At 44.8% G+C, this 24,736-nt stretch overlaps 1 protein-coding gene across 5 annotated transcripts in view; it reads right to left on the bottom strand.

Moving 5' to 3' along the window:
- The window catches only part of DRC10 (dynein regulatory complex subunit 10), a 145,657-nt gene that overhangs the window by 117,822 nt on the left and 3,099 nt on the right, over nt 1-24,736 (bottom strand). For 3 of the 5 annotated variants that reach the window (XM_078667152.1, XM_078667158.1, XM_078667153.1), the window contains exon 2: nt 20,505-20,590. The gene's annotated coding sequence lies outside the window, so the exon portion shown is untranslated. Of the gene's footprint in view, nt 1-4,851; nt 4,942-20,504; nt 20,591-24,736 lie in introns of all 5 variants that reach the window. The other 2 variants (XM_078667154.1, XM_078667155.1) reach the window with 1 other exon arrangement.

Here is a 24,736-nt window from a genome sequence, read left to right as displayed (position 1 = left end):
ATCGTCTCGCTCTGCTAGAAAGCCAGCTAGAAACTGTAATTGTGGGCCTTAACAAAATCTTACTGAACCTCACCACACTCCAAGAAGCAAGCCAACGCCCTCACACGACTCCCACTATTTCCAGCACTAAGCCTCGAAGGCCTTGCCAGGCTCTAGGGCCCAGTTAGAACTCAAGCCCCCTACTGAACCAGACAAGGAGACCCAATAGAACAAGAGTTGCAATGTCCACAAGCGAAGCATTGGATCTTGCTTCCTTGTATGACACTTCCTCCACTGTCACCCCAAAATCCAAGATCCAGGTCATCACGGGATTTAGAAGAGATCACTCCCCACCCAGATCTTTAAGACCTCCAGCCTTCCTCACTAATATTCCGAGGGCCCCCTGAATGAAGAAACACAAAAACAGAGGGACCTCCACCAATTGCATGCTCATAAATTGCAGATCAACCACCAAACATGCAACAGAGCTGGCAGAAACCATCCTTATCTACGACATCGACATCACGTTCATCACCAAAACATGGCTAAATGAGTTCTCTTCCCCTATCATGGACATGTGTGTGCCCCCAGGCTTCATATTCATCAATAAAGACAGCAAAAACCAGCGAGGTGGAGGTATAGCAATCATACACAAGAACAACATCTCCGAAACGGAAACTGACGCCTTCAACTACAACACTTTTGAATGTCTAACCGCCAACATTAAGACGAGTGACAACAAAACACTAATCTGCCATCTCCTCTACCATCCGCCAGGCTACACCACTGCATTTGGAGAACACCTGTCCGACCTGATTACTCACTGCTCACTCCGGGTCTCCAACAACTTAATTGTAGGTGACCTCAACCTACACTGGAATTAGGAAAACAACTTGCTGATCCAAACCCTGAACGAACTTCTACACAACAACAACCTTACCTAACACTGCTTAGAGCAAACCCATGACAGAGGATCAATCCTAGATGCCATTATTGCCCAACCCGACAGTCATGATCGACCAAATCCTGCCCGTTGACTGGTCCGACCACCATATCATCCTATTCCACATCAAACAAACGACCCTAGGCCAGCCCCCTAGGCCGTACCTCCCCCAATGGGCGAGAAATCTAACTCAGATTCCCCGGGCTGACCTGGAGGAAAGGGTAAGCTCTTTCCTTCCCATCCCCACAGAAGATCTCTCCACAACAGAACTCACCTCTCACTACAATACAACCATGACTTCCATTTTGGATGTGTTAGCCCCCTTGAAACAAATAAGAGTCAGGACACTCCATCTAGATCCTGGTTTAACACAGACAAACTCTGAAAGAAGACAACTAAGAGCTGCAGAAAGACGCTGGCAGAACAACCCGTCCACAAACCCCCACGATCAACTCAAATCAATACGCAGGAAGTACAAAAAACACATTAAGAACGAAGAAACCTCCTTCTTTTGCAATGCTCTAGACAACGCAAAAAACAGGCCCAAAGAACTCATCGACCTCATTAGGCAACAAACTTCCAAGCCCCCTTCATCCTCAGTTCAGGCCTCCAAAGACCTGTGTGATAACTTCGCCAACTTTTTCAATGAAAAATTCACCAAGATTGAGCACTCCCTGGACAACAACTGTAGTCCCCCCTTCAGGAGTGCATCCCAGGGACAGAAGATACCACATACAAGCTCCCCTCAACACTGGAATTCCTTCAACCCCATCTCTGAAGCAGAGATAGTCAAAATGATCTCCACCTCCAACCCCTCATTACACCCTTTGGACCCTATACCGGCCAAATGGTCAAAAAGCTCAAACTCTCCCTAGACCCGCTCTGGACCAAGCTCATTAACAGCTCCCTGAGAACCGGAGTCATACCGGACTGCCTCAAAGTCGGCCAAGTCACGCCATGATCACGAATGATCTGAAAAACTTCAGACCCGTCTCCAATCTCCCTCTCCTAGCTAAAATCCTGGAAAGATGTGTTTTTCCTCCAACTGACTCAAGACTTGGACAGCACCAACCTTTTAGACCCCCGCCAATTGGGTTCCAGGAAAGGCTGCAGCACAGAGATAGCGATCCTTAATGTTATAGACGAGATACACAAGTCACTCGATACGGACCAATGCTGCCTACTCATACTCCTGGACTTTTCTGTAGCCTTCGACACGGTTGACCATAAGCTACTCATTAAGATACTTCAAGAAAGGGTAGGTGTTGAAGAGGTGGTCTTACAATGGTTCTCCTCCTTTCTCCAGAACCGCATCCAAAGAATAAAAACCAGAAACTTCTCGTCTGACCTACACCCTGTCAGCAGGGGTGCCCCCCCAAGGATCAGTTATTTCCCTGCAACTGTTTAACATTTACATGGAACCCCTCACCACCATACTAAAAAAAACAACAACATCCCCTTCAACAGTAATCCATGGGGTCGCACACTGCTCCACCCACCAGCGGGTTCGCCCCTAAGCATTATGGTCAATGCGGTTCGATTCAGCGTGTGTGCTTCTTGTAAAGTCCCGAGTGTGTTCACCGTTGTGCTGGCCATCCCTGGACACGTGTTTCTGGGTCGTTACCCTTCATCAGCAGGGAATAGGCGTACGTATGGGGTTGCTGTGTAGGCTGCCAAAAGTGTTCTCAGGTCTGGTACCTCTCTACGGCGCGCAGGTGCGTGATCCCGAGCTCGTCAGCTCAACCGGCTCAAGGGAGCCTTAATAAACAGTAATCCATGGGGTCGCACACTGCTCCACCCACCAGCGAGTTCGCCCCTAAGCATTATGGTCAATGCGGTTCGATTCAGCGTGTGTGCTTCTTGTAAAGTCCCGAGTGTGTTCACCGTTGTGCTGGCCATCCCTGGACACGTGTTTCTGGGTCGTTACCCTTCATCAGCAGGGAATTGGCGTACGTATGGGGTTGCTGTGTAGGCTGCCAAAAGTGTTCTCAGGTCTGGTACCTCTCTACGGCGCGCAGGTGCGTGATCCCGAGCTCGTCAGCTCAACCGGCTCAAGGGAGCCTTAATAAACAGTAATCCATGGGGTCGCACACTGCTCCACCCACCAGCGGGTTCGCCCCTAAGCATTATGGTCAATGCGGTTCGATTCAGCGTGTGTGCTTCTTGTAAAGTCCCGAGTGTGTTCACCGTTGTGCTGGCCATCCCTGGACACGTGTTTCTGGGTTGTTACCCTTCATCAGCAGGGAATAGGCGTACGTGTGGGGTTGCTGTATAAGCTGCCAAAAGTGTTTCAGGTCTGGTACCTCTCTACGGCGCACAGGTGCGTGATCCCGAGCTCGTCAGCTCAACCGGCTCAAGGGAGCCTCAATAAACAGTAATCCATGGGGTCGCACACTGCTCCACCCACCAGCGGGTTCGCCCCTAAGCATTATGGTCAATGCGGTTCGATTCAGCGTGTGTGCTTCTTGTAAAGTCCCGAGTGTGTTCACCGTTGTGCTGGCCATCCCTGTACACGTGTTTCTGGGTCGTTACCCTTCATCAGCAGGGAATAGGCGTACGTATGGGGTTGCTGTGTAGGCTGCCAAAAGTGTTCTCAGGTCTGGTACCTCTCTACGGCGCGCAGGTGCGTGATCCCGAGCTCGTCAGCTCAGCCGCCTCAAGGGAGCCTTAATAAACATCCCCTTCAACCCCTATACAGACGACACCCAGATCTATCTTGAAATCTCCTCCAATCGATGACATGCAGAGACTCAACGGTACTCTAAGAGGAGTCCAATACTGGCTACCACTAAATCACCTGAAACTCAACCAAGACAAAACGGAAATCCTCCTCATTTTCAACAAAGAGAACCCCCAAATCGTAGAATGGCTAAAAGCGATCGATGCTCTCAACGGCAATCTCACCCTGGCGGACTCCGTAAAATGGCTGGGAATCACCCTGGACCCAAAACTAGACATGGCCAAACACATCAAGAACATCGCAAAGAGCGCCTTCCTCAACCTTACGCTACTCAACAAAATAAAACCCTTCATCCCGCCCAATGACCTCAAACAAGCTACTCAATTCCTGGTGCTGTCTAGACTAGACTACGGAAATGCAGCCCTCACAGATCAACTCTCAATGCAGCAGCCAGAATGGTCACCGGAGTTAAGAAATATGAACACATCTCGCCCGCCCTCAGAGAGATAAAATGGCTCACAGTTGAAATGCGTGCCAACTTCAGAACGGCCTGCCTCACGCACAAAGCCCTGTACACATTGGGAAACCCGCCTACCTGGAAGGCCGGTCAGACAAGAAGCCTCAGGATTTCCAACACTCTACTCCTCATCCCTCCGACAACCCGCAAACAAAAAAACGCATCTCGATACTTCTCTGGAAATGCGCCCAAAATCTGGAACTCCATCCCAGTCCATATCAGAACTACACCCTCCTTTATAAAATTCAAAAGGCAGCTCAAAGACCTCTTCCTCAATTGATCTCTCCCGAATGGATAGCTGTCGCTGAAGCACACAAGCTTGCACAGCGCAGCACACAGACACTTTTGACATTAAGACTTCTACCTCATCCCCATCCCGACTCCTCCCTCTATCCCCCCTCTCAGAAGGAGGCCCGGCTCGAGTCGATGTGCACAAAACTGCGATATTCTATGTTTTCCATGCTTTTATTGTTGTACAGACTTCCGATGCGTCATGAAACAATATGTATACTAATGTCAGATTATGTGTTTTCCCTGCTACGAATGTTGTAAAGCGCTCCAGTACCTTCTGGTCTGGCCAGCGCTATATACAACTCCTTAATAAATAAATAAATGAATAATACAGCCTGCACTAATTTGAAAGGATACATGTCTGTATTAGCAAGGATACAATGGGATAAAACTGTGAATGATTCACCTGAAATACCTAAAGAGAAAAATACATTAGAATACCTTGGATGAGGGAGCACAAGAAGAAAGGTTTCATTCCTGGCCGATGTCTGTCTAAAGGGCTATACTGCAGGATCACCTTGAGGCTTGAAACTAAAGAAAATAAATAAAGTATTACAATCATTCATTTGATGATTTCCTGTCACCAGCTCTGTGTTACCCCCTTTGTGTATGGGTTTGCGTTTTTGACAACGGTCCTTTTGTTCTTAATGACAAAATCGACCTACGTGTTTTGGCTACTAACCACTTTTCTGTTGTTGGTTAACACCCCCACCTCTTAGATCATCCAGGCTGAGTCAGTCTCTTCCCATACCTTCAGAAACATCTTAAGGATTTTAGGGGACCCGGGATAAACACATTTTGAGGGCCCCAGTTCACAACAGCTTTGAATATATGATCCAGTTTCAGCTCTTTCATGCCCTCTTTGGAAAGGTTACTGACAGTGCACAGGGAAACTGGTCCAAATTCTAAACGTGTTTACATCTAATATTTAGGGACAGTGAGGTGTGTTTTCAATATTGTAACGCAGCAGCTAATTAATAATACTGCACATAACCTATGTGACATATGAATATGTGAGATCCTGCTTTGATCTCGCAACATGTCTAATGTAAATTAAAGGAAAACGGTATTTGAAATTATCTGTTTAAGAATTAGTCAAGGTCATCAGGGCAAGACTCTCTGCAGAACGGAGCTGGCTCTATCAGAGGTCCCACCTGAAAGGCTGGGGCCCAGGGCCAGAGCCCACTTTGCTTGTGCCTTACAACGACTCTGCCTCACTCTTTGTGTGTTTCCCAATCCATCGCAAACTGACGAGCCTCTGTGGAGGAAAACAGGTGATGCAATTTAGTAGCTCTGGGGCAGCTGTATTGTTCTTTATTGACCCTCTCAGATAGGATCAGAATCTCACAGACCTACGGAGAGCTCTTAAATAACAATTTAAGACACTAGCATCACATAGCTGAGGCGAAAGTAGAGGGGAGCAAAGGAAACACACATGGGGACAGACAGAGAAAAACAAGCAACGAATAATGGTAAAGACAAAAAGAATAGAGAGAGAGGTGAATAAAGATCGAGTGCATGAGAAAAGGAACAGTAGAGGAAGATGAAACAAAGGAGCGTAAAAGGGATGGAAACAATAATCGAAAGATGGAAAGAAAGAACCCAGAAAACTATAAAGAAAGTAGAAAAACAGAAGGACAATGACGAAGCAAGGAAAGAGTAAGATGGACGGAAAGAAAGGGATAAACAGAAGGAAGGCAAGAAACATATAGGAGATTTAAGCAAGAAAGAGAAAGTTGCAATTTGGAAGATGGAATATTTTAATGAGTTATCAGTAAATCGGAGGTTATAGATGCTTCCAACTATTCTTTTTGATCTCATTTCTTGTTTCAAAAAGGGTGAACTTTCACCATGTAAAGCATTCAAACTCGATGTAATTGTGAGTCCTACACTACTCACCCTTTCTTTAGTGCCACTTTCATAAAGAAAAATGGGTCCATCACTTTTCTGCTTTGACCACATGGGCCTGCTCGATGTTCACACTCTCAGCATCGTCCCTAGGTAACACTGTCCTCGTCCTGCACAGTGCTTACATTGTATTTTATGACGGCATTCATGTGTTATGTACTGCTCGCACTCCAACTTTCCACAATGTTGATACTGTCAGCATGATGTGCTCCTACAAATCTCAAAGTACATGTTTACCAGGAGTGCAAGGGGGTATGAAACTCCACAGATTAGTGCAGTTTTAAATAGTTTGTGCTGCCATTTTAGATTTCTGCTGCAGACAGCTTTTAGCAGTCTGTTGTTAAAGTCCTACTGTGCATATTTTTTTTTATTTCAAAACAGAGTATCCCACTGCCACACGGGAGAAGATGTGGTGAAGTGTGCACCACCACGTCTATAAGCCACTTCAAAGAAAAGTGTGGTGAAAAAGAAGCCTTTTTTATTTACAACCCTCACTCACTCTAGTAGTGACATGCTACATCATCGGGTTCACCCTGGACTCCTTAAAGTCAGGGTGGGCTTGACCATATTCCAGGGAACTCTTTGTATATGAATAGTCGGGGAAGCTAACATTAAAAACTCCTCATATACTCCTAATGTTTCTCTTTATTAGCAGGGTGGAAGGGAAAAGTTTAAAAAAAGGAATACATTAAAGGGCCATTTGGATTAATTGTAATAGCCTTATGACCCTTTTGGTGGCAACATGTTTCTGCCTATACTACTGTCCAAATACGGTCTAAAGGATTGACCACAGGGTGATTGCTTTTCTAATGCTCCCCCAAACTCATTTATTTTAAAACAATAAATCGTGCATGCACTATAAAATTATTTAGGCATGCAGAGGCAGTAAACATTTGCCTATTCGAGGTACCTACAGTTAGGGGAAACAGAATAAGAATTTCTGTTAGCATAGGCTAGAAAGTGTGAAGTAAACAGATCCATCCATCTGAGTGAGTGAGTACTCATATTTTATTTATATACACACACACACGACCTGCAATGTATGTGCAGGTGTATTTGCCCACGCCACATTCAAATTATGGCAATAGCGACATGTAATCAAACATTAGTTTCACAGTTATGACTACTCTAGAACACATGCATGCAGATTAGTTTTAGTATTCTGGTTTATGCTAAAACTCAAGCGTAGATCAGAAGGGGGAACAGTAGGGAATGCATACATAATGGAGGAACAGGACTTCCCCATTGAGGTACTAATATAGGCCCCTTGGGGAGAAGAGGGGGGTTGGTACTGTAGTCACACTCTGTGGTCCCAGGTGTGATTGGAATACAAAGAAGCAGGTGTGGATATCCCCAAAGAAAAGACAAACATATATTGGTGTAAAACATTAATCAAACAATTACTGAATTATACAATACAAACATGATTAGGGTGGAGAAAAGCTCTAGTGTTTACTCACTTCATCAAGGTCCCCTAACTAACCATTTTACCTACTATGTCCGTTCCTACCCAGCTCTTGGTACGAATGTGAGGCATAGCAGTAGATCTTTTTATCTTCATTTGCAAAGCTCAGCGAAGGGAAATATTGTCAATACGTGAGGAGAGTGTGCGGTGACACTGTGCTTCCAGCTGAGCCCACTGGAGAAGAATTGTTTGAGCACTATTAAGGAGGAATATTAAATAAAAATGAAAATGAAGAGGTACACCCACAAGGAAGAACTTATTTGTTGTGGATAATACTATGTGGTAGTGCTGGGAATACTAAAGAAGGGATCTCATGGGTACACTGAAGCCTCTCATTGGAAGGGATGAACCATTTGTGACAGACCTGGGACACAGCGTGCCGGGTGGAGCCCAGTGGGTGCCTATTATCACTAAAATGGAACTGAGTGGGAGCCTAAGGTTGCATATTCGCACCATATTGGAAGATAAACATAGGATATAATAAACTGAGTAGTGCCTTTATCATGACAGAGGTACTTTCATTACCAACGTGGGGTTATAAGGACCACAAGAAAGGTCTGTGATGTCATAGATTGCACCCAGGTGGTGGGTGAGACAGTAAATGAAAAAGATAAAAAGGGGGAGGGGCTAAAGATTAATTTATGCAGACCCTTTATCAATGCCTTTTTCTTTATAAAAAAGAAAGCTGTCTTTTCAGAGGGGAAATGGCAAGTAAGAGCGTCAGTTATTGGAGGCTGAGCTGGGTCCATTGAATGTCGTTGTTTAGGACACCCTTGTTAGTTCTGAGTTGATAGACCCATCTTTGTTCTTTTTCCAGGAGTTTGTCATTCACTCCTGTTTGTGCACTGATTTTTTCCAATCCACGACCACCACATGAACTTGTTGCTGTGATTTTTCTCAAGGTAAAGTGTGGTGAGTTTTTTGACGCCCTCTTACATTGTATGGTGCTCCTGTGTTTCTTGTTGTCATGCTGATATGTCGGAGGCCACACGGTTACACAATAGTATACACAACATTGCTAATGTTGTAGTTGGTATGTGATCTCTATTCCCATGGTGTTTGGAGGCCAAGATCTAGAGTTTTTTGTTTGTGAAGTGTCAGGGCACAAGGAATAGTTTCCACAGGGGGGAAATGCCATGAAAGTGGGGGGAAGAGCCGATGGACAAAACACTCTATGTATGGGGTGTTAGTGTGGACCATCGTTTTGCAGATACTGGTGTTCCTTTTGAAGGAACATAAGGGCTTGGTAAAGTTAAGTTGGTTGGATGTCAAAATCCGCCAATGTTTGTGCACTATCTTTTTGACAGAATCAGATGATGTGTTGTTGGTGCTTACAAAGATTTGAGCGTCAGTGTTTTGCTTGGTGTTAGTTTCTAACGGAGCCTCTCTTGGGAGATTGCTTGCAACCTCCTGAGCCTTCTCGATAATCTTGGTAGGGTAATCTTTCTTTTTGAGTTTCTTGGTCAGAGTTTCGCTTCCTATTTCCGTGGTGGCTGATACATGATAACAACACCACAAAAATTACTCCAACTGACCGGACAATGGTCAGTCAAAACTGCACTTAGAATGGCATTGGGGTGACCCGATGATGAAGCATGACACCACTAGGGTGTGTGAGGGTAACTAAACAAAAAGGACCAACCCAGTATCCTCTCTACTCTCCAGGCACTAAAAAAGTTTATCAAGAGCCTTCATTGTGTATACAGGCTGATACATGATGGCATGGCAGGGAGTTAAAAAATAAAATTTCACTTACCTTTTCATGGCCGCCATCTTCCTCAGTCGTCTGCCTCACTTCTCTTCCCGTAAGCACACAGGCTCCCCTAAGCTAATCCCGACACTGCTGTCACCATGACAGCAGCATTGTGATTGATCTTGAACGCCGTGCAGGGGCGTAACACAGGCCCCAGCAGTCCCCACGGTGCGGGGGGCCCCCGTGCTTCAGGGGGCCCCTTCATCACAGAACTCAGGCCAGAGAGTTCCGGATTAAATGTGGAGCAGGTGCGCCCCTGTGTACCGGGCAGGGGGGCAACTTTCGTTACGCCACTGGCGCCGTGGTTCGGTGCTCAGACAGAGACTACAAGCCTCTGCACATTAAATACCCAAGCTGTGCATTACAGCCCGGTGGAGAACATGCTAAGGCTGCATGAAGGTTTGGCCAGCCCAAGACAGCCGGCCAAACCACCATGAGCACTTAAGTGCCCCAACCCTGCTGCCTGTGATGACAGCCCAGTTTTGCCCACCCCAAAACTGGCTCCAGCAAGGATAAACAAAATGATAATAACAGCGAGCTATTATAATTTTCTTTTTCCCTTTTTACATTGCAGAAAAGCAGTGGGACGACACTCCTCCACCATAGTGGAGGAGGCACTGCTGTCCTTTTTGTAATCCTATGTTCTGGAGCAGCTCCTCTTTATACGTAAGAACTGAACAGTTGGTACGTTCTCACTCAGGGTCCCGGGTTGGGAACTGTTAAACTGGATCAAATGGTTTTGTATACAGTGACTAGGTGAGTTTCCATTTGCGGGCAGTGATGGTGACATCAAGAAAAGACACTGGGTCTCTGTCTGCCACCATGGTGAACTTGAGGGTTTGTGTTGTTGAGCCATGCGAGGAATCGTTCAATTGTTGTGTCATCTCCGTGCCAGATCACCAGCACGTCATCAATGTAACGTTACCAGAAGTCGATCTTATTATGGAACGTGGTACGGAATATTAGCCCAACTATTCCCTTCCTCGAACCACCGTACATACAGGCATGCAATGCTCTGGGCAAAAGTTCTGCCCATGGAAGTACTGTGGCGTTGCAGGTAGATGTGATCTTCGGATGCCAAGACGTTTTCCATTAGTGTCAGTTCAGCTAGTCACATAATCCATTAGACAGGAGATGCCCAGTCCCAATCTTGAGCCAGAAGGCGGTCAGCTATGATCCGCAAGCTCTCCTCTTGTGGGATACTGGTGTACAAAGCATCCACATCCAAACACAACATTCTGTCCATGGTGGGATCATATTCTGTGTCCTTCAGGAGGTCAAGTAGTTGCTTTGTGTCCTTGATGTAAGATCTAGTCTCAGTTACGAGAGGGCGTATAAACCAATCTGTACCCTGTGATAAGGGTTCTAGGACTGAGCCAATCCCTGAAACAAAGGGTCTGCCAGGCAGGGGTGTCCTCCCTTTGTGTATTTGTAGGATGGTGTGGAACTGCAGCATGCTTGGCACAGTCGTGGTGAGGACATTTATTTCCTTCTTGGTGACCCAGTCATTGTCCACAGCTTCTTCCTGAAGGCTTTGGATGGTATTTTGTAGACAATTGGTGGGGTCTGTTGGAATTACCTCATAGTTCTTTACATCCTGTAGTAGGGTTAGGCATGCTTTTCTGAATCTTCTTTGATTTGGATGACGATTGTGCCCCTTTGTCAGCAGGTTTTATGACAAGTTGTCCTTTTTTGCTGAGTGACTCCAAAGCGTTCCTCTCATTCCAGGTGAGATTCTGATAAGCATCTCTCCTGGGGCTGCGTTTTTCCCCCTCTTTGATCAGTGCCTCTTCAAAAGCCTAAACTTCAGGCGGTATGGTGGATGAAGGGGGGAAGAATTTGGATATCTTCCTCAGATTTGTGTGTCTGTCATCTGTCTCCATGATAGGCGGTTTCTGAAAAAATACTTTTCCATGTATTTTTTTGAAGAATTCAGCCAATTCACATCTTAATTAAAATGTGTCCATCTATGCTGTTGTACGAATTTCAACCCATTGTTGAGTACAGTGAGCTCTTCTGTGGTAAGAATGTCAGTTATGAGGTTGACCATGATATTTACAGGCCGCTTGTGCAGTTGGTCTAGTGTACGACTCCTCATATTAACATCATCCTGTTCAGCATTCTCCGATTGCATCCTCCTGCCTCCTCCTATGGCGTGTCTTCCTCTCCTCTTAAAAAAAAAAACGCTGGCTCGGTTGGCAGAAAAGTTTGTGCAGTGATCGTGGGGGTATTCCCCATATCCATTGTCTCACAAAAAGGTCTCCTGACCCTTCTGGTGAATAGGTCTTCCGACCTGGACATCATAGTTTAAAGGAATTCCAATTGTGTACAATAGTCTACATAGAGAGCCAATTGATTATCATTGGTTGGTTTTCTTGTCAATCTCAAATACTTGCTTCCTATTCAGTGGCTTTCCTTCCTCTTGTTATGTTATCCCTACGCTGCAGAATAGTTTCTTTATCATCCTTTTGATTGGATGACTTATTCCCTTCCATAGATCACATCATGGGATTACATTCTAATTGTTTCTTCCAGCACTACCTGGAAGTACATATTTTCTTGCTCCCTTCCCCATGCACTGTTACCCTTTCACATCCCCATCTCCGTCCTCACTGTGTTACTCGCAAGTCATTCCAGCTTGTCCATAAAAGCTAAGCAACAGGCATATTTCTGCTCTGGTTTGACTAGAGAGCCGCTTTTAAGGAGTTGGATTTCTTTTATATCCTGAGTTCCACATTGTAAGAAGCTGGCCTGGTATATGATGCACCCTTATGTAAGTGGGCACCCTGCACCAATCCAGACGACCCTTATGGTGATTTTAGTGGTCTTAGACAACTTTAGAAAGCTCTCTAACTGGTAGTTGCGGAAAGCAGCCTTCAGGCTTAGTCCAGAATGGTTGTAAAGCAGCTTGTTTTACCGGAACATAATCTTATAGATATAGATTAAGTGAAAAAGAACCACACAGTGTGTCTATAAAAATAGGTATTTATTATAAGACACTCACTAACACATACAGATAGCTCCTTGCCAGAGATATACAAAATGCACACAATACTTTTCAATAGAAACAGGTAAGTAGCATGGATACACACTGGTCGCCAGGGGGAGACCAAACCATATACTAAAATAGTGATATGCAAACCACGACTCGAGTCAAGACTATACACAGAAGACGTAGAAGTGCCGGGGGCCCAAGGAACCACCCGATGTAAGTAACCAGGAACCCCACGGAGGCTGTGTGAAGAGTGGGAACATGACTGTGGGCTCAAATCAAGTGAATGGTAAGTCGCGTTGCAATTTTAAAGACTAAGGACCCTTTCCAGTGGACCCTGAAGAAACACAGTGGAAGGCAGAAAGTTGGGGCTCACCCCACCTGTGTATACCCTAGGAACCAGGAAACCTACACCAGGGAGGCCGGATGCATAGGTGTGAAGTGGTGTCGGAAAACCGCAGTCAAACTCAATGGGAGACTTCAGGAAGATGGCGCTGCTGGAGAAGGTGAAAGTGTTCGGTGGAACCCAAAGGTTCCAAAGGTGGATTCAGGGTGAGTAATACCTACAAGCAGAAGGGACAGAGTCTATGCCACTCAGGAGTGACCAGGAGGCCCCGAAGACGAATGCTCATCGATGTCAAGTGCTGCAGGCGAGATGATGGTGACCTTGGAGCTGCAGCTGTGAGGACCAGGCGACGCTGTGGATCACCAGGAGCCATTCACGAGCTGTCGCACATTGGATGTCGAGAGTTGAGGGGTCGGTGTCCGTCAGGAGCATCAACAAGCCTTGGCAACTGCAAACAACGAGGAAAGCGAAGAAGGTGCAGTTTTGGGACCAGCAAGGTCCAGGTGACTCACCACAAACAGGGGAGTCAGGGCAGGCCCCGAGCAATCAGAGGAGCCCGCAGAAATCAAAGAAGACCCTCAAGAGGACCCACAGGCCGGAGGTACTGGAGTTGCAAGAGGACTCACCAAAGGTGCAATGTTGCGGTGAGGACGAAGATCTTGGTCACTGGAGATGGTTGAGATTAGGGCTACTTGGAGCCCGAAGATCTTGGAGGAAGAAAGCGAACAAGCTTTTGCAACAGCAAGTCGACCCAGTGCAGAGGGGTTCAGTTCCTGTGGCTCTGACGAGGGATACTGGCCTCAAACTTGGTGAGAGGACAGGGAGGCATCAAGAGATGTGTAGGACCACTACCTGTGTTGCTGAGCCTTTTGGAGTCCGTGGGAGCTCAGGATCAGCAGACAGGTCAGCTTCACTGCAGTGCCTGCAGATGCAGGGAAGTGACGCCTTCACTTCAACTGAGATTCCTTCAGGTGTCCTGGATGTCCACAGGCCTTGGAAGGTTCCTGTATGGAGCACAGGCATGGACTTTGCAGCAGACGAGCAGGGCTATGAGACCAGGAACAGGAGGAGTCTTCATAGTTGCAGTCTTGATGCCCAGAGCGAAGTCTAGAGTGCCCAGAAGGTCGAAGAAGAAGTGGTGTCTTGAAATTAATCTTGTCCCACAACGAATCTAGGGACCCACTGACAGGTAAGCCCTTAAGTACCCTAAGGAAAGGGTTGGGACAATTCAGGGTTCCCTCCCAGGGGAGGGGTCGGACAGTGGGGAGGATACTCCCATGTCATTTTTCCAGTTTTGCGCCAGAGCGGGAGCCAACAGCTCCCTGAGGTGGTTTGAACTGGACTATGCAAGGAGGGCACCAAGTGTGCCCTTCAAGCAGACTTAGTGGCGCTGGCAAGCGCTCCCACCCGGTCCCAATACACTAAACCCTGTCTGGGAAGTGGTTATACCTCCCTGTGACTGGATAGCTATTGTTGTGCCTTCCCCTGCTCGAGCTTGGCTCTGCAGCAAGAGGGCAGAATCGTGTCTCTGGTCGGCAGCATCAATGTTGTGGTGTTCGAGTCTAGAAGACTGGTACCGGAAGCACTGAGGGCCTCCCGGAGGAGCTTTACAGTGCACGGATCATATGGGGGTATGATTCCAACATATTTGATACCAAACATGATAGGGTTCGTTACAGCCAGTTTAGAGATGGTCATCGCATAATGACGCATGGCCACTCTATGTATCGTAATGGCTGATGTACTTACAACCCGGGAGAATGGACTCCGAAGGTTGTAGGGGTGTACTGCTCATGCAGGGGTACCCTCACACTGAGAACCGCGCAACCTGCCTTCAGGAATGAAAGGCCTGCTTTATGGGTGACTTATCTGTTTTAAGTGCAGTGACCTCAGATATAGGAAAGCATATATATGTTGTAAGTGGTGCTAGCACCAGCATACACAGGCTGCAATGGCAGACCTGTAGTTACAGTCTGAGTGATGCCCCATAGGTCCATAGGTGTCATAATGCTTCAGCCTATGGGGACCCCTGGTATACATATGCCCTGGGTACCTTAGTACCATGTACTAGGGACTGATAAGGGTACACCAGTGTCCAATCTGGGTTGTGCCTAATTTCTTTCCATACCAATTTAGGAGAGAAAGCTCAGAGACTGGGGTCCTGATTAGCAGGATCCCAGACTGACAAGTCAGAAACAGCATAGCACCTGGCAAAAAGTAGGTGTAACCATAAAAGCAAAATAAAGAGTTGGGTACCAACAGACAACAGGGCGCTCTACAATATCAAGGGTAAATATCTCCTAGCACAGTAGGTAGTGGTGCTTCCAGGAAAGAGGATGCGGTTCCCAACACCCACAAAGTTTCACCTCGGTGAAACCACAAATTAAAGCAAATTTCTCCCCGAGCACTCTCACTCAATATACATTCAAATTGAAATAATCAGTGTTACACATCATAATTGGCAATGGCACAATCAAAGTTCCTTGTTCAAAAGTCCGGAATCCCGGAGAAGTTGTTCCATCCGTTTTTATTTGTGCAATTCATCCAATCAAAACAGGTCTTCAAATGAAGCACTAAGTCGACTTAGTGAAGATTCTCGCTAACCGCTGTAAAGAAATAGTGACACTCTATTTCGTGAACTTGGGAGGAATTTGTTTTAACCATAAAAGCAGATCCTTCTTTCTTACACACATGTTGAAAGAAAGCCCATGCTGTGGCACACAGAGGCTGCATTTATGATACTGGAGAGGGGGGCGGGCTTATGCACTCAATCAGCTGGTATTTCCAGGACAATGTGAACTTAGCATGACTAAAAAGAGATGTTGCTTCTGGAGGCACATACATCTGCTCCCTGAGATGCTACAGATAACCAAATGGATAAAGTTTGTTTCAGTTCAGAGTTGGCCTTAACAAACGTTTTCTTTCAAATTCTGATACTTCTTATTCAAAGGCCTCAGAGACAGCTGTTGTTCTTTTAAGTACCTCCAACTGGCCCCATTCGTTTGTTTAAGCTGTATCATGTGCAACAGGCCTTTTACATTCTGTTCAGAGCTGAAAAGTTTTTGAAAATTGCATAATGCTGTTTATAAAGGTTCAACCTATTGAAATAATTGTATAGGTTCACAATAGCTTAAAATAAGTATTTGCTTTTCCTACAGTACTTTGAACTGTTTTATCTCTTACACTTTTTTCTCAATGTTACAAACCATCATAGACAAAACTAATCACATAGCACTAGCATTGTATCTGTGAGACTAGTGGCTTTGCCAATGCTTGTTACTTCCTTGTGTTCATATAAGCAAATATTGCCAAAATATACTTGTATGCATGTACTGGGTAGCTCTTACAGCTTTTGGGTCGTTATTCAATTACCTTGATGCTACTTTTCTCGAAGGTGTATTAAAATGCAGCCTCCAGTTACAGGACTGCTTCCTTGACAACAGAAATAGTTGGTCTGTGTTGAGATGCTACTCTCATCCTTGTTGCCAGTTGTAAGTTGAAGCTCCATATACGAGTTGAGAAACAGTAAGTATTTTTGAGAATACAAGCTCCAGAAGCAATGCTGTCCATGGACCAAGATGGCAGCGTTGTGTTGGTCCTCTTGAGAAAACCTCCAATTTCCTGTCACTGTTTCTGTTTGGAGGCTGCGAGGTCTGGGAATAAGATAAGGTTATCGGTGATGATGTTCTGGTGGCTGGGGCAGTGACACCAGATCTACAGACTTTAAAGTAAGTTCCCGGTGGCCCAAGTGGGTAGCTTAGCCCGTCATATGAGGAATGTGTTGACCCCAGAGCCAGCCAAGATCTTCCTGTGACTGATGGCACTGCTGAGTTCTAGATGACCAATTGACACTGGACCTCCAATGCAGATGTCATAGGAGCAGTGGTCGAAGTGGGGGAAAAAAGTAGGGAAACTGTGGGTGGGGAATCAGAGGGCGGGAATAACCAGAGGATTGGGCCAGTGGGGCTGCCTGAAGAAAAAAAGTAACCACAACTCCTAGGGAATGCAAGAATAAGTAAAGCATATGAAATGTAAGCAGGAACAATATGGTTACCTCAATGCTTTTACCCTCATTATTTAGAAATCAATTAGTGTTTTTGCCTTAAAAGTTAATGACATGACTACAGGGCTCAGAAGGGAACAGTTTCAATGTCCATTGGTTATATCCTTACAAAACGTAAGCAGTATGGTTAAAAAAGATCCCATCCCTGAACACAGAGTCGCTGTACGCAATTTATGAACTAAAATAAGGTAAGCAGCTGATAAGGATCACATTGAACGTTTTCCACTGACACTCCACGCATCAGAGAGGTATTGAAGTACCTCTAGAAATAGTGCACTTCTCCACCCGGGGAAAATGGTGCTGTTCAAAGAAAGACGAGAAATCTAACATAGGCTGCACTGGCTAACTCTGTAAAGTGGCGCTAATGTGTTTGGGTGTGAATAAAACCAATCTGGCCACTTTGCTACCACGCTGTTTTGTTTTATTTAGTTATTTATTTTTTGTATTTTGAACCTCTTTTTCCACTTTGTTCAGAGGTTGCACTTTGGGATAGAAAAATGTCAGAAAAAGGCGACATTTCCAGTAAAAGTGTTTCTTTCTTTTTTGGATCCATTTCACGGAGGAACAAATGAAGGAAAGGAGAGGAATGAGAGAGTAAGAGCCGTTTCTTTATGTCTCGGTTTTCAGCAAGTGAGGAGGAGCCAGTCAGAAAGAGAGGAAATAAAAGAAAGAAAGAGATGGGGGGGGGGGCAGGTGACAGCAACAGAGCAGTAGAAGTGGACAGTGTCCTTGTCTTTTCTAAGGAAGAAGGAAAAGACAAAGTCCTTTTCTTTCTCTGCGCACACCTCTCGTCCCCCAACTGCCGGGTCTTATCTATAGGCCTTGGCAATTTCTGCCGTCCTGGGGCGCATTTTAAAAATAAAAAAGTTGGGGAACGGATTCTATTAAATTAAAAAAAAAGTAGAGGCACACCTTGCCTTGCCGATCCCGCCCACTCCAGCCACTACATAGGAGGTTTTACTTTCCCCCCTACCGCTGTCGTGGGTCTAAAGTAACAATGAACAAAGCAGACTCGCTGAGACCGAGGCAGCCGTTTTCAGCTTCGTAGAGGGCGCTCCAAGACTAGGAATGAAGAGTGTAAGAGGAGCTGGCTGATGAGATTGAACTCACAGCTGGAGAGAAAGCGCTCATGAGAGCTACAGGGACATTATGCTTGGACATTGCTGAAACAAAACGGTGGCAATTGAGGCTGCAGTGACGCAACGGACGGTAAGCTACAAGGGTCTCACTGGCAAGGTACAGGCTGTGGAGTGATAGTAGGTGAAAGAGGCCTAGACGTTTCAGGAGCTTGGCTTGATGCAGCCAGCAAGGACATAAAGGCCTATAAAAATGTCGAGCAACAGCGCATGCGCATGCGCTGCTGTCGGCTCGATCTAATAATGTGATACAAGGAATCCTGCAGCGGCTGGGACTCAAAGATTGAATGGCTGGATAACTTGCATAGGGATCCTCTTCTGTGGATCCTTGGAATCAGCTGGATATGAAGAAAGGCTCTGGATGTGAAATTGTAAGACTGGCACTTGGGTTCCCCAAGGAAATGAGGTGACATCACTAGAGTGGCATTTTCATTGATACTCTTCAGTCGGCGGTCTGGTGTGATAAGATTTTGAAAGCTAGAACAGGGAGTCTTCATAGGGTGCAATGGCTTCATTTTTTCCTGAAATTAACTTGGACATGCTGAGGAAGAACAGCCTTTGTAGAGATTAAGAAAAAAGTGGTGGTTTGTTTAGAGTGAAGTGTGAAGAGATACATTTCACTTTCTCTCAAGTGGATTCTGCTGCATCCTTACTCAGTAATCTGCCAGGGGAAACTGGGCAGGTTTGAGTGGCATGTAAACAGTGACCATCCAGTGAGGTTATTGAGTATTTTAGAGGAAGACTGTGAATATTTCGAACTGGGGTCCTCTTTTATGCGGGGAGGTAGCACAGGTAGGGTATGATCTCTCTACTGTTGTTCTGTCAAATCTTGGTCCTATATGTTCTCCTCTGTGTGTATTTTCTGGGCCTACAGTGATAGCTTTCAGAGGTTTCTTTGCAGTGACGCTTAATACATATAGTAAGACATGGATTATTGTGAGGAGGAAGTGATACTTGTATATCAGGCATTCTTGGAGTATATTTCTATGCCGGTGACAGTACTAATAAACACATTTAAAATATCTACAAATGCCCCCATTGAACACCAGGCTGTTCACCCATATCCTAAATACCAACAAAAACTACAAGCTATTCTCCAATTTCCTATGCCCAAGCTTGAATGTGTTGTAGCCTAGACTTTGGAACCCCATGTTTCAACATATGTAAACTATAACAGATCGAGAATGCTGCAACAAGACTTCATTTCATACCACAGAACGCATGACACCAGCCTTGCAAGCACTTTTCCCTTTACCAGTAGCAAAATTATCAATGCTCTAGGCGCTCTGCGTCTTCCACAGAGCCTCCCAAGAAAAAATAACATTATAACTACAAATAAAATGTAAGCACTAGAAACAAAACAGAGCTGTACGCTCTAGGATAGCACCTTGGATCATCATACCAGCTTACAATAAGAATTCCATGGGAGGCTCTACTTTCTTGGTCCAAGTCGACTAGCTCTGGGACTCCTTTCCAGCTAAGATTTGATGCATTCAGGAACACATAAAGTTTAGAAGAGAAGTGCATATTTTAGGCATTGTAGGATTATGATGGCCATCCGTGTCACAAGGGGGCATTTTAGGCATTATGGTGCAACAAAATAAGGTAGGCCTCATTGGCATACAATAGACCTTAAGATGATCCGACTTGGAATATTGTGGGCATTCTAGGCATTATGGTGATCCTGGTGTAAAGCATCTAAGGTTGCTACATGTTGTGTTTTATGCATTGTGGAAGCTTAGACGTACTTTTACTGTATAGCCGCAGAAATAACTCTGCTGTCTACTGACTTAGATGTTAAGTTTTGCCAAACAAGAACTGCAAGTCTCGACTGACTCTGTTAAGTGAGGGCTGGAACTGTGAGCCTTCATAGACCACACTTAGTTGCCTTGAGCAGTGGGATCAATGTATCCCACAAGCCTCCTAGAAACACTGGTAACAAACTAAACTTTGGATAAACGACACACTCTTACCTTCAGGAGGCATGCCTACTTCTTCAGGTCACACTTATTTGAACAATGCAAAAAGGGAAAGAGGTTTACAACTGGAATATTTGTAATACTTGCACCATCTAGTGGTTGAATGACAAAACAACATCTTTCTTAGTGACAGGAAATATAAGGTTATTGTACACATCTTGCAAATACAAGATGATGATATTTTGTTAACAGGTTCATTTGAAGTGGTGCCAGCACTGTTTTCCTATATAACGGCTCAAAGTCTGAACGTCCATGCATCTCAACATTCGAGGATCCGTCTTTATTGCCCACTACAATGTATTGCTTTTTTTCTGTGTATCGGTTACAAATCTTGAGTTGGGATTTTTGACAGCCTTTTCTGAGTTCTAGATTGTGTTTATTTTTTGTTTTCTATTTTTCCTTGTGAATTTTTCATTGATTTTTTTTTCTTTAACTTGGTTACATTTTCCTACCTTATGTAGCTTTACGTTGCCTCAGCCATTTTGCACAACTTTCTTGGTGCCCTGCTAGGTGTCTCTTCGCCTTCCTCTCAGTGAATCTGGAATACAATTGTGAGACTTTTGAGGAAGGTCGCCCACTCTCAAGAAGAAAGTGGTGAAGGAGGTGCAATCTGCCATTAACAGTAGAGCATGAAAGCTGCAGAATGTTTTATTTCCACTCTGCACACTTCAAACTCATTCCAAATCATAACACGACAGATAATCGACTTTGAATGGGACAGGAGGAAACATTAAAAATGGTAGAACATTAAGAAAGAAGCAGTAGACACCTGAATACTGAGATTATTCAAGTGACCTGTAAAACATTGTGCTAATAGGGCTTCTAACAAATGTGGTTCTGGCAGATGAATTAAAAACTTCAGTCCCCATCAAGAACTAGCATTCTTTCTCTTGATTTTCATCTAACAACTGCAGGACAAATGGAACATCACATTACACTCACTGACTACTTTCTGGAGACTACTTCATACATTCATAGAGCACAGCTATTACGAAACATTATACAATGTACATTCATGATAAAATATCACTAAATATCAAAATTGGTATACAAAGTGCATCATGGTGGATCATGCACAACAGCAGGAGCACATTACCACTGGTGACCCATACTTGAGCAGATACAAAGGCTGCAACCCTTCCTATTTTGACCTGTGGAACCACATGGGCCTACATACGTCCTTTAAACCGCTTTTTTTAACCGTTTTTCAGGGGAGGACTCCATACTTGTCACACTTCACTAGCCCTCCACAAAAGAAGTTTTGGAATATTTAAGGTACGCCATTTCAACTGCCTGTGGAGCCTAAGGTTTCTGGACACTACTTTTGAAGATTGTGTTGTAGAACACATAATGGGAGCCACATTTTTGGAACATTTTTTTACAGGTGGAGTGGTGCAGAGCAGGTAAAATAACTCCTCCAATACCACGTTGGAAAGCCAGCTTCAGTAGAGATTTATTATTTTTGTTTCATACTCTCTTTTTCGTTGACCCCCTACTTTTAGCTAAGAGCTTAGGATGAGCGGACTCTCTTGTTTTATGATGGCTACTCTCCTACTCCAGAGTTTGAGGGCCAGGAGTGATGTAAATGTAAATGTAAATGACCATGGTACATGGTTTTCTATCAGACCGTTGCCGAAGCAAACAGAGCTACAGGGTGGCCGTTGTAGGTGTACCATGAAGACTGAAAAACTTTGGTCTGGGTTGCTGCTGCAAGACCAGACGCCGTGCCACCAGTAGGGAGTATATCTGAATAGCTCTACAAGACTCAAATCCTGTCTGTCATTTGAAAACCTGTCACCGGACACCGAAGCTAACCTTGTCAGAGTGCCCTTGTTGATATCAACGACCACTGGTCCCCCTTCTGAATTGGGTTACTCACGTCAAATAAGGTAAGTGTAAGGTCTTTATTATAATAACCTGACACCAGGGCACATCTGTTCGCTGCCACCATAACCTAGTAACTGACAATCAACTGCCAACCTGCCGGTGGTCAGTTAGACATACTGACGTCACAATGCACCGGCAGGTCGCTCGTGCAGAGACATGGCACGAGAGCAATACATTAGAGGAAAGAACTTTATTAATAAACACAACACATCTCCCTTCCCAGAGCAACTTGTCAGAAAGAGGATGTCCTGGTGAAACATGAGGAAGGGAGGAATGACCACTGCTAATCACGAATGTAATCTTGTAATTTAGCTGGTGGTTTCACCACCCTTCCGTACCTGCTCACAGAAGGTTCATCCTGACCACTAGTGTCTTGCGCCATAACATCTTCATAAATTGAGTCATCGGAATCAGAATCTGCTTCCCTGTTTGTCTGGTACCTATATTCTTCACTTGCCTCCTTACTCAGACTACTACCACTGTCTTCTACCCGAGAAGCGTCCGAATAATTCTCACTACCCGAAGGTACTTCATTCATACCCAGAGATACAATATTGGTACCACTCGGTTGAGAACCTTCCCCATCCTCTCGGTCTAGAATCCACTCATAGTCTTGAGAACCGGAAGCCCCTTCCTCATCAGAAATGGATTGAAACTCAAACATTCCTTTCCTTTCTTTGCATAATGATAAAGCAGAAAAATGCCAAGTTTTCCCATCACTCAAAAGGGCGGAATTACAAAACACTTCTTTAACTTGCAACGGTTGTGAGTAGTGGTGTTTCCCATTGATGACACTTTTGTTATTCCTCACTCTCACATAGTCTCCTGCTTTAATGTTAACCTCTTTACATGAATGTTTTTTGTCATAGTATTTTTTTTCTATGGTTTGACATTTTCTTACATTCTCCTTTATCTCCTCTGGAGACCACATTACTCTTTTAGGAGTAACCCATCCTACATTATCTTTTGTAATGGGGGTCCTCCCTCTCAGAATCACAAAAGGACTAGTACCAGTAGACACACATGGCGTAACTCGGAATGACCAAAGGTTTTTCATAAGTTGCTTCCTCCATGACATGTCATTCTGATTAGCCAATTGAATTATGCCTTTGATCACCCGGTTAAACCTCTCTACAGCTCCGTTCCCTGCCGGGTGATACACAGATGTGGTTTTATGTTCTATTCCCTGGTTTCTCAGGAACTCTTTAAAAATTTTAGACTTGAATTGTGGACCATTATCTGACACCATGCAATTGGGAAGGCCTTCTCTAAGGAATAGCTTCCTCAAAAATCCTACAACACTTTTAGCATCAGCTTCCTTCACCACCTCCACCTCTGGCCACTTTGAGAAATGGTCTACTAACACTATTAGGTACAGCATCTCACCATGTTCATGAATAGGCCCACAAATGTCAATTCCCAATCTTGTCCAAGGCATATCAGGACATGACAACGGTTGAAGGGGTGGTCTCAACGTGTATTTTGTCTTGTCCGAGTTTTCACAAGCTGTACACTCTCTGACACCCCTTTCGATTTCCAAGTCATACCCAGGCCACCAGTAAGAATTTCTGACCCTGCTCTTGGTTTTTCCAATGCCAAGATGTCCCTCATGGCAAATATCCAACAGTTTTTTACGTAACTTCTCGGGTGGAACTACTCTTCCATTTCTCAAGATAAGATCCCCCTCTACAGATAACTCATCTCTTACTTCCCAAAATGGACGCAAAAGGGGAGACAATTTTTTCTTTTCTGGCCACCCTGTTCTTATTTTCTCCTTCACTTCAATCAGAATGACATCTTTTCCCATCTGTTCACTCCACTCTGCCCCTGAGATACATGGTACTTCTTCCGTGATATTAGCTACACAGAAGGTGTCAATGTCCTGAATCTGGTCATCTCTGATTGGAAGAGGTAGACGGCTTAGACAGTCCGCCACCTTGTTTCTCACACCCGGAAGGTATTCAACTTCGTAGTTGTATTCTAACAATTTCATTGAAATTCTGGACAAGCGAGGAGAAGCAACCTGAAGACCCTTGGTAGAAAGCACTTTCACCAAAGGCTTATGATCACTTCTAAGGGTGATTTTGTACCCCCAAATGTATTGCCTGAAATAGTTCAAAGCCCAAGCACAGGCTAGTGCTTCTCTCTCAATCACAGAATATTTTTCCTCTGTGGTAGTGATAGAACGAGAAGCAAAAGCAACAGTGACCTCTTTGCCGTTTACATCAATTTGTGACAGGACTGCACCCAAACCCTTGTTACTTGCATCAGTTGTCACTATGCTTTTTAGAGAGGGGTTAAACCCTTGAAGAGGTGGGGCCTCACAAATATCCTCTTTAATCTTCTTGAATGCCTCTTCGCACACAACATTCCACTCAAACTTGTTTTTCTGTTTTATTAGTTCCCTGAGGTGTAAGGTCTTAGATGAAAAATTCTTAACGAATTTTGCATAAAACTCTGATAAACCTAGAAATGCTCTGACTTCTTCCTTATTCTTAGGTGAGGGAGCTTCCCTGATGGCTGACAGTAGTTCTTCTTTTGGTTTAATGCCATTCCCATCAATCTCGTGCCCCAAATATGTGACTTTATTAGTTGCAAACCTGCACTTACGCAGATCGGCTGTAAGTCCATGATGCTCTAGCAACCCTAGGACTCTGTTTAATTTAGCATCATGTTCACCTCTACTTTTGCCCGTGATCATGATGTCATCTTGGAAAATTAATAGATTTTTCTCCTTTTTGAATATTTCACTCATTAACCTCTGAAACATGGCCGCAGCAGAGGCCAGTCCAAAAGG

This window comes from Lissotriton helveticus, chromosome 11 (assembly GCF_964261635.1).
Source record: "Lissotriton helveticus chromosome 11, aLisHel1.1, whole genome shotgun sequence".
In the NCBI taxonomy this organism is placed as follows: Eukaryota; Metazoa; Chordata; class Amphibia; order Caudata; family Salamandridae; genus Lissotriton; species Lissotriton helveticus.
This window is presented reverse-complemented; position numbering and strand designations above follow the sequence as displayed.